General features: G+C 38.2%; 1 long non-coding RNA gene across 3 annotated transcripts in view; it reads left to right on the plus strand.

The window, feature by feature from the left end:
- Positions 1–14,557, plus strand: part of LOC115286514 — a 22,722-nt gene extending 8,165 nt beyond the window's left edge. For 2 of the 3 annotated variants that reach the window (XR_003906098.1, XR_003906100.1), the window contains 3 exons: positions 11,057–11,169; positions 12,608–12,693; positions 14,415–14,557. This is a non-coding gene — a long non-coding RNA (uncharacterized LOC115286514). Of the gene's footprint in view, positions 1–10,878; positions 10,937–11,056; positions 11,170–12,607; positions 12,694–14,414 lie in introns of all 3 variants that reach the window. The other variant, XR_003906099.1, reaches the window with a different exon arrangement.
- The last annotated feature ends 2,783 nt before the right edge of the window (positions 14,558–17,340 follow it).

A 17,340-nucleotide genomic window follows, 5' to 3' on the forward strand; every position in this document is an offset into this window, starting at 1 on the left:
CATAAGGGAGTTCTATGGATAGTTTTTTGAGAAACCTCCACATTGTTTTCCAGAGCGGCTGCACCAGTTTACATTGCCACCAACAGTGTAAGAGGGTGCCCATCTCTCCACACCCTCTCCAACATCTATAGTCTCTTGCTTTGTTCATTTTAGCCACTCTGACTGGCGTGAGGTGGTATCTCAGTGTGGTTTTGATTTGTGTTTCCCTGGTGATGAGTGATGTTGAGCATCATTTCATGTGCCTGTAGGCCATCTGGATGTCCTCTTTGGAGAAGTGTCTGTTCATGAGAGTCTTAATGAGTGAGTGACGTTTAATTGGTTTCTACTTGGATAGGTCCAGAAAAATAGCCCACCAGTATAAGCATGTCACCAAGATTGAAAGTGAGCAAAAGGCAGGAAGAGAACCTGAAGTTTACATAAAACCATGAAAAGGAGATAGGAGTCAATCCTCAGAGTGATGAAGGCACTAGTATCCATTGCTATAGTGTGACCGCCCCCCCCCATGTTTAATGCTTCCTTGAGTGACATAGCATTAAAGATTACTGACCAGCTCTGAGAGGTGCATTCGAAGTGGTACTTGAACACTAATCTTTGGACCCTCTCAGCCTGACTTTGAGTTATTCTAGGGGACTGAGAGGGAAGGACTAATTAAAACCCCAGATCTGGTACCTGATCTCACAGATTCTGACTCTGTTGGTATATGTGGGACAGGGCATGGAAATATGTTTTATTTCTGTTTTGTTGTTATTGTTGTTGTTGCAAGCATGCCTGAATTAAAAGATGTTACCAGGTAACACCTTCCTAAAATTGGTAGTTGCTCTTAAATTTTGCAGTGTATTAGAGTGACCAGCCAAGACTTGTTAACCTACAGATTACCTATGAATCCACATTTTTAACAAGTACCCAGTTGATACTGATTTTTCTGATCAAGGAACAATTAACTGAAAAACACTTGTATGGAATAGTTACATATGCAAAAACCTGTAAATCTAAATAAATATATATGTGCACAAATCAGACTGAGCATAAATAATAAAAAATGAAGCATCTGTGTGAATTAGAGAGCATGCCCAAACGAAATGTATTTATAATGTGGTTTCTTCTAAAATACTCTGCAGGTCAGTTGAAAGTTCTCTGAGGTAAAATTCTACTCTATACCTTTTAATGTGTGATTTCTAATTCTGTGAGCTTAGATTGAACATGGCTTTCTATGATTGGTGGAAATGTCATTCATTCAAGTTATTTATTGACTAACTTGTATATGGTAGATACTGTCCTTGACAGACAGGATAAACCGCTAAACAGAATTATAAAAAAAAAAAAAAAGTGCCCTTATGAAGAAATGTACATGGAACTTACCTACTTCTACATATTTTTAATTTAAAATTAAAATATAATTAATCTTAAGGTCTACCTTATTTACTGGTTAAAATTCCCAAGAATGCAACCATTGCATATCAAACCAAAAATAAATGTCTAAGTTTCATAATCTCTTAGTAAAATACGTATATTGCTTTGTTCAGCTAATTGCTAAGGAAATAGCTTGTCTGAAAATTCTAAGGTATAATAAGTAAGCATAAAAGCTATGATTTCGGGAATACCAAATCTTAGCACCTCTTATCAAATATATGCAAAAGAGATGGTCTATGAGACTTTGCGAAAGATGAGAGAGTTCAGGGATACAAACATGATCATTTAATACAGTATTTTATTTTTTTAATGTTTGTTTTTGAGAGAGAGAGTCAGTCAGTCAGTCAGTCAGTCAGTCAAGCCGGGGAAGGGCAGATCCTAAGCAGGCTCTGTGCTAATAGCAGCAAGCCGTAGGTAGAGTTTGAACTAAGGAACTGTGAGACCATGACCTGAGCCGAAATTCTAGTCTCAATAGAACTGAGCCACCCAAGCTCTGCGTGATGCAGCTATTATCAATCTTCCCTTTACATAATTATCTAAGATGCCTTTGAAAAATACCATTGCCTGGCCCCAACTGCAGAATTGCTATTTTTCCTTGTTTGGGGGTGGGCTTGAGCATCCCCAGTTTAAAAAGCTTCCCAAGTGATTCTCATGTGCAACTATGATTAAAACCACTTATATAGAAAGTGTCATTCATTTGTTTATTTCTTAGTAAACATTTAGTGTACACTAAACTAGCATGTGTTAGAATGTATTTGTGAAAAAATAGATATGGAACATATGCCCACGAGTATATAGTTCTTTAGTATTTTAAGGAACTATAAAAAACAGACAGCCCTTTATTAGAGATCTGGGTGCCTACAGAAAAACTTGCCTTCCACATGCAGACTCTGGGTTATGTTTCTGAGCAGGCTGGCTTGGTGGACAAGTTTGTCTTGAAGTAACATTGGAATTGCAACATACTGGGAATGTTTTAATACCACAAATAGCTTTTGAGCATAATTTAAAAGGATATACTTGAAACACACTTTGTTTCAGATACATTTCAAATTCTTCTTAATTATAAAGAAAGGAAGTCGATATGGAAGGTGTAAGTCCTATTACAAGTCAATTGACTTAAGGCTACATGAAAGAAAACAATGTACACAATGTTCTCAGCAGGACTTGAAGATTTCTATCCTCAGAGGACTAAATATTTAAAAAGAAAGCAGGACTTGAATTGGTTGAGAAGGGTTGATACTGAACTATGGAATAAATTACCTATTCAAAGACTTTACAAAGAGCATTCTGTAAGGTTTATGATAATTTTAACCTGTCTCAACATTGTTCCCTACAAAATGATACTTTTACTCTTCTTTTAATTCCTTTTAATGAATTTTCTGATATTTAAAGGAAAAGATGTCCTTTCTAAATATTTATAAAACACCTAAGTCAAAAAAACGCATAGGTTTCTTCCATAGATTTAGTTTTATTTTTTCATGTGTTCTTTTTCTACATATACAGCTATATTATAAGACATTTCTCATAGCTCTCAGGGTCCTAAGAAAGCCTACAGGTTATTTGATGAACCTCCCCATCCACTCTCATCTTAAGCAGGCTCCATGCTCAGTGCAGAGCCTGATGTAGGGCTTGATCACAAGATGCTGGGGCTATGACCTGAGTGAAAATCAAGTGCGGGACGCTCAACTGATTGAGCCACCCCGGTGACCCCCTCATTGCCATGTCTAAGAAGCATAATTTTATTCATCTCTTCTCAGTTTTGTCCATTATACTTTAAATATCTTTTTTTTTTCCCGAGAGAAGGATATCTCTGACTCTTGTTGCTACAGATTCTGTGCACATATGGTGACAGGCACTGTGCTAACTATTTCAAATGCATTGTTTTCAATCCCCATATCAAATCTCATAAGGTAGATATTTTCCCTCAAATTATGAACATGGAAATAGAGGCAAAGAAGAGAAGGATAAACTTGCTCAAGTTTATAGAGTAGCCTAGTAAGCCAGAAATCCAAGCCAGGTGTGTCCCACAACAATGCCTATTTTATTTTTCTACCTTATCTCTCTAAGACTTCTATAAAGGAGTTCTCTTTCTTCTTATTGATTATGGAGAATAATTTTAATCCTTTTTGACAGATCTGCTATTCATGGTTCACATACCTTTTTAGACTTTTCTAAAGGTAAACTTCATTTCTGGTTACTATTCCTTACGTTTTGAGTGTCTCTACTTGCCTTGTTCTAGTTCCTTGTCAATGGGTCCTTGTGGGTCCCCCAGAGCTGACCGAACTCTCCGGGTGCTGTGTGTGCAGCATCAAGTTGAGTTGCACCATTCCTTGCCTTATTCTAGAGCAATGTTTCTATTAATATGGCCTCAGGGCCCTTCAGCCTTTTTCGCAGACACATTAGTGTTGATTCCTACTGAGCTTATTGTCAACTAAGTACCTCAGTCTCTTTCACAACTGCTCATGCTAAGTCATATCACCCATGGTCCTACCTTTGTGTGTTTTGTTTCTGAATCCATGCTTAAGGCCTGACAATTGTCCCTAATGATTTTTTAAATTTATTTGAGAGAAATAGATAGAGCATGAGCATGCTAGTGGGGGGTGAGAGGGGAATAAAATCTTAAGAAGGCTCCATGCTCAGGGTGAAGCCCAACATGGGGTTCCTTCCCATGACCCTGAGATCATAGCCTGTGCTGAAATCGAGAGTCAGATGTTTAACTGACTGAACCACTCAGGTGTTTCATCCCTAATGAATTTAATCATATTAGAGTGACCCCACTATTCCAGACTTTTAGCATCTTTCAATATCTGTTAGCATCTGAAATGGGGGCAGAGAATAGTGGAAAGAGATTCTGACTCTATATTTGATATATTCACTCTCTCATGACATAAAGTTTTTGTTTTTACAAAAGAGTCACATAATTTTAACCTATGTTTAATTTATTGGTAAATTCCTTAACTGAGTAAGACTTGGTGCTGACCACCAGGAACTTCTCTTCAGGATGAAGACAATGGGCCTGAGACAGAGCTTTTTGGCTTTAACCTGCCTTTGCCTCTCAATGTCCTTTACTCAATATGTTCTCAACTACTATGTGGACCCTGTTGGGCTCATATATGGGTTTCAAAATATTGTCGAGAATTTGAGTTGAATCTCAGGTAAGGTCAGGTAAGCAAAAACTTATGAGCAGCTTCAAGCGATAAAACTGCTGCTAGGTTTTTCACTCGAACTAAATTGTCCACACGTATTAAATTGTGAGGAAAATAAAAAGCTACCAAATCATGAGAGCATTAAGAGGGGATTAACACTGTATAATAATTTTGTCACCTAAAGAATCACTACCTGTTTAAAATTATGTAAATATTATGACTCAATGCACGGCAATGTTTTTCTGTGAGGTCAGAGATGAAAAATATATCTGAAGAGAAACAAAATTTTCTTTCTCTCCTATCCCGTGGCCTTTTTCTCTTTTGTATCTTTTTCTCAATTCTTAGACAAATACTAACTGATCTAAAAAAAAGGAAGAATGAAAAAAAAGCGAGAATATTCCATGCCAGATAGTTTTTAATCTTCTTCCTCTAACAGTTTCCAAGAAACTAAAAAGGGAAAAGTGGAGAGAGGAGAAAGATAATCAGGGTTGATTGTGAATCTGGGAAAAGTCTCAACTATGTATTGAGATTTACAAAAATGAAATATGAAAGATCACAAGAGAGGAAATGAATAACCATTTCGCCCGATGCCAGTGTTCTGCTCCCCATTCTTCCAGCTGCGGCCCATGCTTTCACTTCACCCTTCAGATCGGAGTGAGAGGCACATGCACACATCTCAGCTGCTGTGCTTTCTGGTACTGTCGTTTGTCTTTCTTTAGAATGCCCTAAAGATAGAATTCTTCATAAACACACTGTCAGGCTGAGAACATTTCATCAGGGGGATGGAACCATCCTCTCTGGTAGGAAAGGCTTTCCCACCTGCAGGGTGTATGTAAACCATTGGAAATATACCATTTTTTTGTGGCATCAGCAGCGCCCAAAAAGTTCCTGATTCAGCTCTCCAAATACTTTTCTCATCTCTGCAGAGGATTTGATGTAATGGACCTGTGGTGATCATCTCCATCATGCGTCCTATGTGTCTGGTACAGTGTAGGGCCCGTTCCAGGGATTCGACAAATATTTATTGACAACACAGGTGCTTAGGCTTGAGCTATCTAGCATGAACTGGTTTTTTCAGCATAAGTAAGAATGAGCTGACACCCAGTGTACAAATACGTGTGTCACATCAAGCAGTGGACATTGTCAGGTAAGGAATTCTGTCGCTTCCACAGTTGCTTTGTTGGTATTGATTTCACCAGGTTTCCCAGACATCTGGTTGAACTTCTCAGTGTGATGTAATAGAATATTTTGTATCTGAGTATACAGAAGCTCAACCTTCCCTTGAGCCCTGAGAATTTCTTATTCAGTTAATTTGATAAGGGGCCCAAAATTTGCATTTTTAACAAGCGCCCAGGCTGTGCTACTGCTCTTGGTTGAAAACCATTCCACCAACCCAATCCCTAAGTGACCATGAGGAAAGTCGGCGGCAAGTGTGGATAAAGAAACATATTGGTCGGGTTGCTCAAACCGCACCCATGTCTTCCTTCCAGCTGAGGCTGAGGCATTTTTGTTTTCTCATGTGACCTCTTTAAGGAAAGACAAGCAGAAGGAAGAGCAAGGGGTCAGAAGACTTAGCAAAGTCAAAGCAGCCCTGGTAAATGGAGATAGACCTTATGTGAAATCTGTGGATTCAACAAAAAGTCTTTACTTGTTTTGAAGTTCTCCAGGGCCAAGAGAGAGGTTCTATAATCTCCATTGCGAGCTTCTTCCACATCTAAAAGCATTATTCAGAACATTCCTGCTACAAACTTAAGCCCATTTCCATTGCTAATGAGGCATTCTATATTATACTACTAAGGAGCTGATGTTGGAAAATAATTGTGTCTATGAAGTAACTGCATTAAAAAAATAAAATCGAAATAAAAATAATTAAATGCAGCCAGCTGCTTTAGCAACCATTTCATCACATGGTAAGAAAAGTACTCAAAAGTAGTCCAAAATCTGTTCTCCTCTGTTACTTCTTGCCTTTCTGTCTCGCTACAATGAGCCAGATCAGTTATGAAAACCACTGTCTCCATGCATTTCCTCACCCTATGGCCAGTTCTTCATCCTTTCAATGAATCGAGACATCTTCATTTATTCCTTTGTTCTTACCTGGCTTGGCCATAATCGTATTAAAGGATAAAAGAAAAAAAGCAAACAAAACCTAGAGTCACAAAGAGGTAAATTTCTCCTCTCATTAGTCTTGCTAGTGACAGTGCTGGAAAGGGAATGAAGTCCGCCATATACAGCTTCTCAGGATGAGAAGACTCATGATTTCTTTTGGTGGTTAATGGCTGATTTGGTTGGTTTGCTTTTTTTTTTTTTAATCTTTTAATGTTTATTTATTTTTGATAGAGACAGAGCATGAGCAGGGGAAAGGCAGAGAGAGACAGAGACACAGAATCAAGGCAGGCTTCAGACTCTTAGCTGTCAGCACAGAGCCGATGCAGGACTGGGACTCACAAAAGGCAAGATCATGACCTGAGCTGAAGTTGGACGCTTAACTGACTGAGCCACCCAGGCGTCCCTGTTGGTTGGCTTTTAGTTCAAATTCTCTTTTATTTTATCTTGGTAGATTAACACTAGCAGGTGAATAGTTGTCCCTATGCTTAATGAGCTGTGCAAACTTGAAATACTAAAAAGCAAAAACACTGTCCTAAACCCCAAACATCAATCTTCTTACATAGTATATAAGAATATGTTCAGTTGTACTGAATATGTTCCCTGCAACTTTTAGCATTTAAGGAAGCCTATGCTGGACTACGTCACAGAGAATGGATTTTAGTAAAATGCACACATTTATACATGTTAAACATATACCTGTTTATAGGTAAAAAAAAAACAAATGCTAATACCAAAGAATTTCCCCTCATATCACTATACCTTATAGATAAGTGCCATATTTCTAAAGTTACCAGAAAATTGAACTTTGCTATGTGTCAATATTATTAATCTGTATATACTGGATTATATGTGCTAGATAAATTCTTAAGAAGGTACATTGTAAAAATAAGAATTGGGGAAGTAGAAATCTAATTTAACTATCCTGTGCCAATGTTTTATAAAGTGTCCTTAAATAAAACAAACAAACAAACCACAGTTTATGCACACACACACACACACACACACAAACATGCATAGCTAACACAAAATGTTATACAATAATTTATGGTAAATGAGATGCATTCTGATATTTTCTATGTTATCCTGTTTTGTTCTTTAAAAAGTGTTGGTCACGCCCCACTGAATTAATTTTAGCATATACTAAATTTCACAAAAATCTCACTTGAAAACCTCTGCTGTTTTTTAAAATTCTATAATTATGCTTAAATCATCATTAAGGATGCTGATTAACTTATTTGTCTCTGTACCAATTTAAGGTTTTGATGTAATCAGCCTCAAGTGTATGCTCACTTCTATTTGACTAGTACCTATCTGAAGGTAACTACATACGCTGTACCTATGAAGTCAGTGCAGTATTTGATACTGTTATGGTTGCTTAAGATGCAATTTTTAATGAATGCTTTGCAATCTGGTGAGCAGAGTATGCAGCCTACTGTCTCTAAGCCTCGTACCTTTCTGTTTCAATTCCCTTGGGCTTATCTATACTTGACTTTCTATACATTAGATCACGCCAAAGAAAAGTCAAAAAAAACATCTCTAGCAATCTTTAATTCATATGATTAAAAATTCAAAAGAAGCCCTTGTACCAGCTGTTAAACTATGTTCGTAAGCTGTAATTCAGAGTTCAGGCCCCAGCAAATTGAAGGTTAGGTTAACAGGATTATTCAGTGGAACTGCATTAAACTGTGGCAACTAGAACAGTAGGTGGACTGTTTTATACAAGCTCATTTGCAGAAGATGAACTAAGGATGAGCAAACTTATCGCATTGGAAATCTTGCTACCCATTTTTTTTACCTCTTTTCCGCAGTATGATTTAAAAGGGAAAGCAAATGAAACTAACCCGAGTGTTTACTTCCTACACATGCAAATAAATAGAGAATTCAGGTTGATTGTTACATTGAATCTTCTTTGAAAATTACCAAAGGAGTTCTTCCCTTTTCAGATTTTAACTTTTTCCAACAAGTCTGAAGTTTCAGAATAAAGTATTTTTGCTACTTCACACCGAACTGTGTTAACATGCAAATTTGGGAAACACCAAAAATAAAAATAAGCATTTAGTTATGATATTGATGCCCTTATATTTCTGTCACATAGTAGTAAAAAGTTTTCTCTATAGGATCAATCCTCTAATTTCAAAAAATAAAAGAACTACGTCATAGAATACTTGAGGATTCACAACCAGTAGTCTTACAAGCTGGTCCTGGCTCAGGCACTTTATAATATTTTTTAACATTTATTTGTTATTGAGAGATGGAGAGAGACATAGCATGAGCATGGGAGGGGCAGAGGGAGTAGAAGACAGAATCTGAAGCAGTCTCCAAGCTCTGAGCTCTTAGCACAGAGCACGCTGCTGGGCTTGAACTAACAAAGCGTGAATTTAACAAAGCATGACGTCAGGACCTGAGCCAAAGTCAGATGCTTAACTGACTGAGCCACCCAGGTGCCCCTGGCTCAGGCACTTTCTAGTAGCATGTTCTTAGGGGAGCCATTTAAACTCTCTGGGCTTCACTTTTCTCACTTAGAAGGTGAGATAAATAGCCAATATGACTTTCTTCTGTGGACAAAAGTTCCTTTCTTTTGTAAGTTTTTTTCCCCCTTTCTTCTAAGTTAATGCATGAAGAGATTGGGTGGCTGGATCTCCCTGCCGTTGGCTGATAAGTGATCAGGAACAAAAGAGATGAAGAAACACAAAATCTCTTTTGTCTTAAAGAAACTTGAAATGTTTTCCTCCTCAAGACTGACTAACTGCATTGGGAAAAGAAAATAAGACTTCTCCAGACAAGAGTGAAGAAAATGACACAGATTATAATCTGGGTTTAGAAGATTTAAAATAAAATCAGTGGAGAGAAATTTAAATAGATGCTTCTGTCTCCCTATGTAGTAAATATAAAAAAAGGATAAATGAAGTTTTTAAAAACACAAACATTAGCATCAACAGAAAGAGAAGGGTATCACCAAAAAAACTCCAATATCTTGCTTTAAACAGGAGACAAGTTACAAGAAAAAGAATAGTTCTTGTGAAAACTCTGACCAAAGTTTTGAATAAACTTCAAAAATGCATCAAAACTGAAAAATATTTCAAAGATCACTTTTAGCCAGTAAATACCATGAGAGGCTACTTTAAATACATATTTTTAATGGTATAGCTGTATGCTACAGTTGTGACAGTTCATACCTCTTTAGAATAATTAGTAAGTGTAACTTATTACTTGGCATTTTCTATAGGGATGCTTAACTTTAGTATTTTTTTTTATTTTAAATCTGGAATGAAGGCTTCTGCGTATCAATGGAACTGTTCTATGTATAGTGGACTGAAAGCAAGATAAGTATTAAAAATATGATAAATTAGGGCACCTGAGTGGCTCAGTCAGTTGAGCATCCAACTTCAGCTCACAGTTTGTGGGTTTGAACCCTACATCGGGCTCTATGCTGATAGCTCAGAGCCTAGAGCCTGCTTCAGATTCTGTGTCTCCCTCTCTCTCTCTGCCCCTCCCCTGCTTGTACTCTGTCTGTCTCTCTGTCAAAAATAAACATTTAAATAATTAAAAAATATATCATAAAGTTTATTAGATAAAGGCATAAATTTATTAAAAAGCATTTATCTTTCATTTGTTGGATTCAGAGACATTTGTGCATTTTTAAAAAATTTTCTCCTATCTACATAATGGAGATTCATGTATCAAACCAAGGTGACCAATCAATAATAAGAGCTAGGAGGGGTGTCTGGGGTGGCTCAGTTGGTAAAGCATCGGACTCTTGATTTCAGCTCAGGTTATGATCTTGTGGTCTTGGAGTTCAAGCCCTGCTCAGGCTCTCCCTTGACAATGTGGAGCCTGCTTAAGATTCTCTCTCTCCCTCTCTCTATGTCCTTCCCCTCTCTTTCTCTCTTTCAAAAATGAATAAAATAAACTTTAAAAAAAAAGAACTAAGGAGTCATAAAAAACTAGCTTGCAACTCCAGATCACCCCAATTACTATGTGAATCTTGGCAAATTACTAAAGTTTCCTGATCTCCAGGTTTCAAATCATCAAAGCAGATGACCATTTATACTGTTATCATGAATTTGAATGAATTAATACATATAATGCTCATCATATTGGAGTTACTCAATGTTATTAGTTTTTTTTCTAATATGGATCCAGCAGTAATAATTTTTCTAGAAAGAAATCTCCCATAGTATAGAATAACAATTCTTTATTTTGTAACATATTCCAGTTTCCAATGGAGAGAAACTTAAAAAACTATGGAAATTATATTCAAGATCCTTTAAAAGGTATGCAATATTTTGAACTATTTATGGTTTGAAGGCACGGCTTCTTTTAACATAGGAAAAGTACATTTCAAAAGAAATAAGACACAACATCACTTCTGTTCTTCTGTCTTTATTGAACAGCTACATGTGTGGAGAACTGTTTCAGCAAACATATGAAAAGAATGCACAATGGCACCAGACCTTAGAGCATGATGTCTTACCAGCAGTGGGGAGAAAAAATATATTAAATAAAGGTATTAAATTACATACTGAGTTATAAGGCAGTAAGAGGTATGGAAAAATAGGTAGAGCAGACTCACTCTGAAAAAGGTATGAACGTATGTTCATTAAATAGGGTGGTCAGTATAGACCTCAGAGAGAAGGGTAAATTTTAAACAAAAACTTAAAGAAGGTAAGGACATCATCCAGGAGAATGAGTGGGGGTATAATATTTGTTGACAGAGGAAATAGGTAAAACAAAGAACAAGATGAGAGTGTGAAGCCATATCTGTTGTACAGGGAACCCAGTATGACCGGGATGGCAAAATCAAGAGGGAAATAAAGAATTGAGGTCAAAAGTAAGAGAGGTGAGATCATGTAGGGACTTCCAGGCTTTTAATTGGGTAACATGAAGGCTAGAGGGCTTGCAGTGTCCTGAAGACGAGGAATATGCTCTACTTCACTCCAACTTGATTAAACTTGCAGCAGGAAGGCATGGGACTTGTTAAGAGAGACTATTGCCATAATCTAGGAGAGATACCAACATGGCATTAGTAGAGAAAGTAAGAAAAAGTCATATGCTGCATATATTTTCAAATCTGAGACAGCAGATTTGATGATGAAGTAGATGTGCGCTTTGAGAGAGTGAGATTAATGAAGAGGGCACCATGGCTTGGGACCTGAATGATTAGTAGGATGGAATTTCCATTAACTGAGCTGTGAAAGGTGATGGAGGAAACAAGCCAAGTCTAAAAGGAAACATAAAAAATTGGGTTTATGCCTGTTAAAACTGCGAGATACCCATTAAATATCCCAGTGGCTATGTGGAAATGCACAAGGAAGTTCATGAAAGAGGGCTTATATGGAAACCTACTTAAACTTGGAGTTCACCAGTGAACCAACAGTATAAAAGTCATGAAGAGGGGCGGGCGTGTGGGTGGCTCAGTTGGTTAAAGGTATGACTTCAGTTCAGGTCATGATGTCACAGTTTGTGAGTTCAAGCCCCACTTTGGGCTCTCTGCTGACAGCTCAGAGCCTGGAGCCTGTTTTGGATTCTATGTCTCCCTCTCTCTCTGCTCCTCCTTCACTCACTCTGTCTCTTTCTGTCTCTCAAAAATAAATAAATTTAAAAAAATAAAAAAAATTTAAAATGCATGAAAAATAGATAAGATCACCTAAAGGAATGAGAGTGGCCAGAAAGGGGGGAGTCCAAGACCAAAGCATGGGACCCTCCAAAATTTAAAGATAACAACACGAGCTCAGTGTCTGAGGCCTTTGGTTCTCAAACATCCCAGTCCCACCATGTCCATTTAGGACACGATGCTTTGACTTATATCGACCCCTTTGATCTGACCCCTCAACACCTATCAGAAACCTTTCTGTCCTCCAAAAACCACCTATTCCTCCACCCCCTCCAAAGATATTTATTTACTTGTGCTCATCCTCTGTCTCATATTTCACCCTGTATTACAGTGTTTCCACTTGCATCCGTTAGCAGATGAGGACTCCCATGGCAGAACCACTAGCATTCCCATTCCCATCACTATGAAATGACATCGGTGAGTGTTTGATATGTGCCAGGCATGCTTTTAAGCTCATTTGAAACATAAACTCCTCAAATTCCTTAACTCATCTACTCTTATTTTACAAAAGAAAAAATTGAGACTCTGCAGCTAAGGTAAATTGCTTGTGGACTCCTAGCTAGAAAGCAACAGAGCTGACCTTCAGTATCTAGTCCCAACTACCGTAAATACCTTGACCACTACCTGGACCACCTTCATGTTATTTATTTTATACTTTCCTGGACATGGTAAATGTTTTATAAAAGTTGCTGGATATATAGATGACTGACTTTTTGAATTAATGGCTCTGCTTTCCTTTTGGCAGCCAGAATAACTTCTTAACTAACAAATTAATGGCATACATCCTTCAATTAATTAGCATCTTTAAGTTTCTTGTTATAGTCTACTTTTAATAAAATGTGGCAAATTACAACACATTTTGCTTTGGTTCTTCAATCAGATTAAACTGCTGAAACATTTCTTTGAGGTGGGTGCAAAATCATCTCTGTTCCCTATGCCTTGGACACCTCGGGATAGGGTGTCTTTCTTGAGAAATTATGATTAGGACCACAGGATCACATGACTTTGAAGTTTCAGAGAAAGATATATGTCATGTTCTCCAGGCAATTCACCTGGGAACTCTTTTTAAAATAATAGTTTAGAAAAAAATAAATAAAAACAAAATAAAATTTAGAGTAATTTTTAGCAGCCTGAATCAAAGTATAAATTTTTATTAAATCTTTAGCTAGAGACCCAAATCATAGAATGTCTTCTTTGCCAAATGGAACAAGATGCTTATCAGTGTCCCATCTTCATTTATCAGACTTTGCAGGGTGATCCGGTTGAGTTCCCCTTGCCCCCACTTGCATCTGTGTGCTCCACGGCTTGATTCCCAGATCTAGGAAGGCTGCACTATGCACTCATGGCAGTCCTGAAATAAAAGGAGCTAACATGTCACCACCCCTGTCTCCACTCCTCTCCTCAGCTGTAAGGACGCAGGTCTGATCTGGCCTTCCCTACGGGGCCTTCCCAGCCCTCAGGAACCAGTCCCGGTGTACCCCGCAGTGGAAATGCACCCGCCTGGTATCAGCCAGTTGCCACCGGGGGTCACTACCCCGCCGCCCTCAGGTCCAATCCAGCCTTCCCCTGTACTTAAAGGGGAAAGCACCGGCTTCTCCTGAAAGGGCGCATATTAAGGAGGGACAACTCCTGTGGCGCCCAATTGGGATAGGCCGGCGAATACCTTTGACCTTTCTAGAGGCAGGCCTAGTCATGCCCCACGTGGAGCATCCTGGGCCCACTCTGATTGGTCAATACTACAAATGTTGTGATTGGCTCCCACAACTGCCAGTATTGATGGGGGGGTAGGGAGTGGATCACTGTACACCTGTCACCATTTCCTGTAACTCCCCCTCCCAAAGGCATAAAAAGCCCTGCCCTGCCTTTGTTAGGGGCTCTCTCCACTTGGCCAGAGGTCGGCTGGAGACTGTGAGCCCGAGCTTAAGCTTGTACTAAAGGCCCTTTGCTTTTGCAGGCATGACTCGGTCTCCCTAGCAGTCTCTGGTGTTTGTTTTGGGGTGATTTTACAAACGGGTACAACACAGCCACACCTCTATCCAATAGCTCTTGCATTCAATGACTGTAAGGAGGTGGTATATAAATATCCTTACCTCTAGAGAAGGATTATTCTGAGGTGTGTGTTTTCCACTTTGTTCTAGAGGACGCTCTGCAGGATGGAGTGCCAGCCACAGGGTGATAGCTGACTGAGAAAGCACTCCTTAGTGCCTGACTCCACCTCCCCCGATCTCTTTTCCACCACCTTATTGTTTCCTACACCTCCCAAATAAACGACTTGCTCTTACATCCTTATCTCAGACTCTGCTTCCAGGGAAAACCAAATGAAGATGACACCAGAATTTCAGTTACCTGAGCTTTTACAGTAGTGATAGAGCCTCCTGGTCAGAGGAAAACAGCAGCATGCTTTTTGCCTCCTTTGGTGCTCTTGTTTTCAGCCATAAATGTGTCATATTTAACTGTTCATGAACATGATTTTAATAGAGAAATTGAGGAGGTTAATCAATATTTCATGTAAGTGCTATATTTTGAGATATTGATGCAACATGTGACTATTTTATGGGTTGAATATGCTTGCCATTGATCTATATGAACAAGCCATTTGAGTATATGGGGCCAAATCTCAAAGAAGTAGCACAGTGTCCACACCTACAAACAGACAATACAGGAGGTCATTTCAGACTCTTGGGAGTGACAAAGGTTATGACACCCTAAGATATTCAAATCTGTAAAACCATGAGTTAATGTCCATTTTCTAAATGATAAGCTATTAGACAAAACTATTAGGATAGTGTTATTAATCAGTGTTGAGTGACATATACATACTGTCACATGAAATAACCTAAAATCTATTTCTTTCCAAAGTTAAAAGAAAAACTGTTTTCCTCATCATATACTAATTTCTGGATCACCAATTTTTATCGGGGATACTTGTGCCTATAAATATATCAACAATTTAATTTACCTCAAAGCTGATTTAGAGGGGCACTTGGGTGGCTCAGTCGGTTAATTGTCTGACTCTTGATTTCTGGTTAGATCATGATCTCATGGTTGTGAGATCACACCCTGCATCTGGCTCTATGTTGGGCATGGAGACTGTTTGAGATTCTCTCTCTCCTTCTACCTCTTCTCCTCCCCCAGCTTGTACCTTCTCTCTCTCTCAAAAAAAAACAAAACAAAAACAAAAACAAAAAATGGAAAAAAAAACACCTGATTTATAAAAAGGCTATTTTCTGTTTTACTTTCAACTAAATATTTATACTTTACTTAAAAAGTCAAGTACCTAGTGAAGCCTTTAGTGTGAGGTTATGTCAGTCTTTGATGTTATAGGTCTTAAAATAATTTTCCTCTTAGGGGTCCTTTTAAAACTGACTTTAAATTTAAAGGTTTTTTTTTTCAACAGAGAGCAAGGAATGTGTCTTTCACATGTATGCTAGAAGCCTCCTTTGAATTGAAATAAGTTATCAGAGAAAACTAGTAGTTCTAAAATTTAGCACTTTCTGAAAAACCGAATCCTTTTCTGTATGATGTAATTTAGTTGCAAAATTTATTTTAAGGACTAGAACTTCTCGACTGCTAATTGGTACACTGGACATAAGTTTTTAGATACAGAGTAAACAGTTTACTTCAGTGTCAAGGAACCATCAGTTAAGATTTTATTAGAATTCTAAAAATGAAATAATAAGCCCAGCCCCGTGCTTGCTCTAATAGCTAAAATAAAAATCACAGCTCACACTATGGCGATTCGGCTAAGCTCCTTTTTCATTCCGTCAGACTGCATGGGGCAACAGCTGGCCTTTTTTTCGACACCCTTGGTATGTTTACTGCAGCCACGTAACTGTGTAACTTTGTCCCAGGGCTGGACGGTTGCTAGGGCTAGGACCACACCTTCCTCTTGATTTACCTAAAGCCCATTGGCCACGATTTCATAATCAGGCAGTTTGCAGGGTGTCAGCATAGCGGCACTGGCAAAAATACACTCTGTGTTTCTACAGGTGTTAACATTTTTTTGCTCCCCTAGTGGCTGGTAATCATTCACTTGGACTAAAATGATATATTTTAAAAAACAATGTCCTGGCATTGCTGAGAACATGCATCGAAGGCCATGAAGGTCTACATTGCAAGATTGCACAATAACCCATTAAAATAAACATTTGCAAGCACAGATAGCTGGGCTGAAATCCTGCTCTGATACAAATAACATCTGGACAACTTTTGTTTGCATCTTCCAGCATAAAACACTCTGGAGAAAAAAAATAGAAGGCAAGCTAAAAGACAAAGGACCACTAAAGGTTTTATTATGCTATGGGTGTGGTACCATAAATTTGAGGGGTTTTGGGCCAGAGTTGCCAAACCTGAATTTAAACAGCATGTTGTTTTTAAAAATTGTAACACTGATGAGGAACAATTCAGTTTTCTTACATAATTAATCCAGTGTGAAATAGAGTGACTGGAAAACATCCAGTGGTTTAAAAATAACTCAATTATTTATAAGTTCCACAGTTCTATAAGATTCCACACCAAGGAAAGTAAAGGCAGCTTGGTACCAAGTGCGTCTTTCTTATTCAGCAAGCACTTTAGGAGGTCGACATAAACAATATAACTGTAAAAGAGTCTGCCGAGAAGCAGAGACACAGACATCCTTGGATTATGGATCAGGGTGACGGGCAGGAAGAAGTTTCTTTCTCTGACATTTTATATTGCTAATACATGTTAGGATGAGTCACTAATACTCAAAGTTCTGAAGTGTGTGAATGAACTGGGGGTTGAGAGGTGTGGGGAAACAGAGGAAGAGGACAGGAGGTCTGGAAAAGAAAGAAAAATGAGCATCTTTTTTATAAGATCTGCATCCCAGGCTATGAATCAGACATGACAGTGAATGGACTTTAATTTCTAGTGTTGCTCTTTGATGGGAAGCAAAATAATTACAAGCTGAAAGATACTACCAAGTATGATATTCAATGTAAAGATAAAGAAATTAGCCATAAATAAATCCTTATATAAAATATCACTCTGAGGGCGGGCTCGTAGCTAGCAGCTACATATTTATGTCAGCCACAGCTGGCCGCT

Source organism: Suricata suricatta, chromosome 3 (genome assembly GCF_006229205.1).
Source record: "Suricata suricatta isolate VVHF042 chromosome 3, meerkat_22Aug2017_6uvM2_HiC, whole genome shotgun sequence".
In the NCBI taxonomy this organism is placed as follows: Eukaryota; Metazoa; Chordata; class Mammalia; order Carnivora; family Herpestidae; genus Suricata; species Suricata suricatta.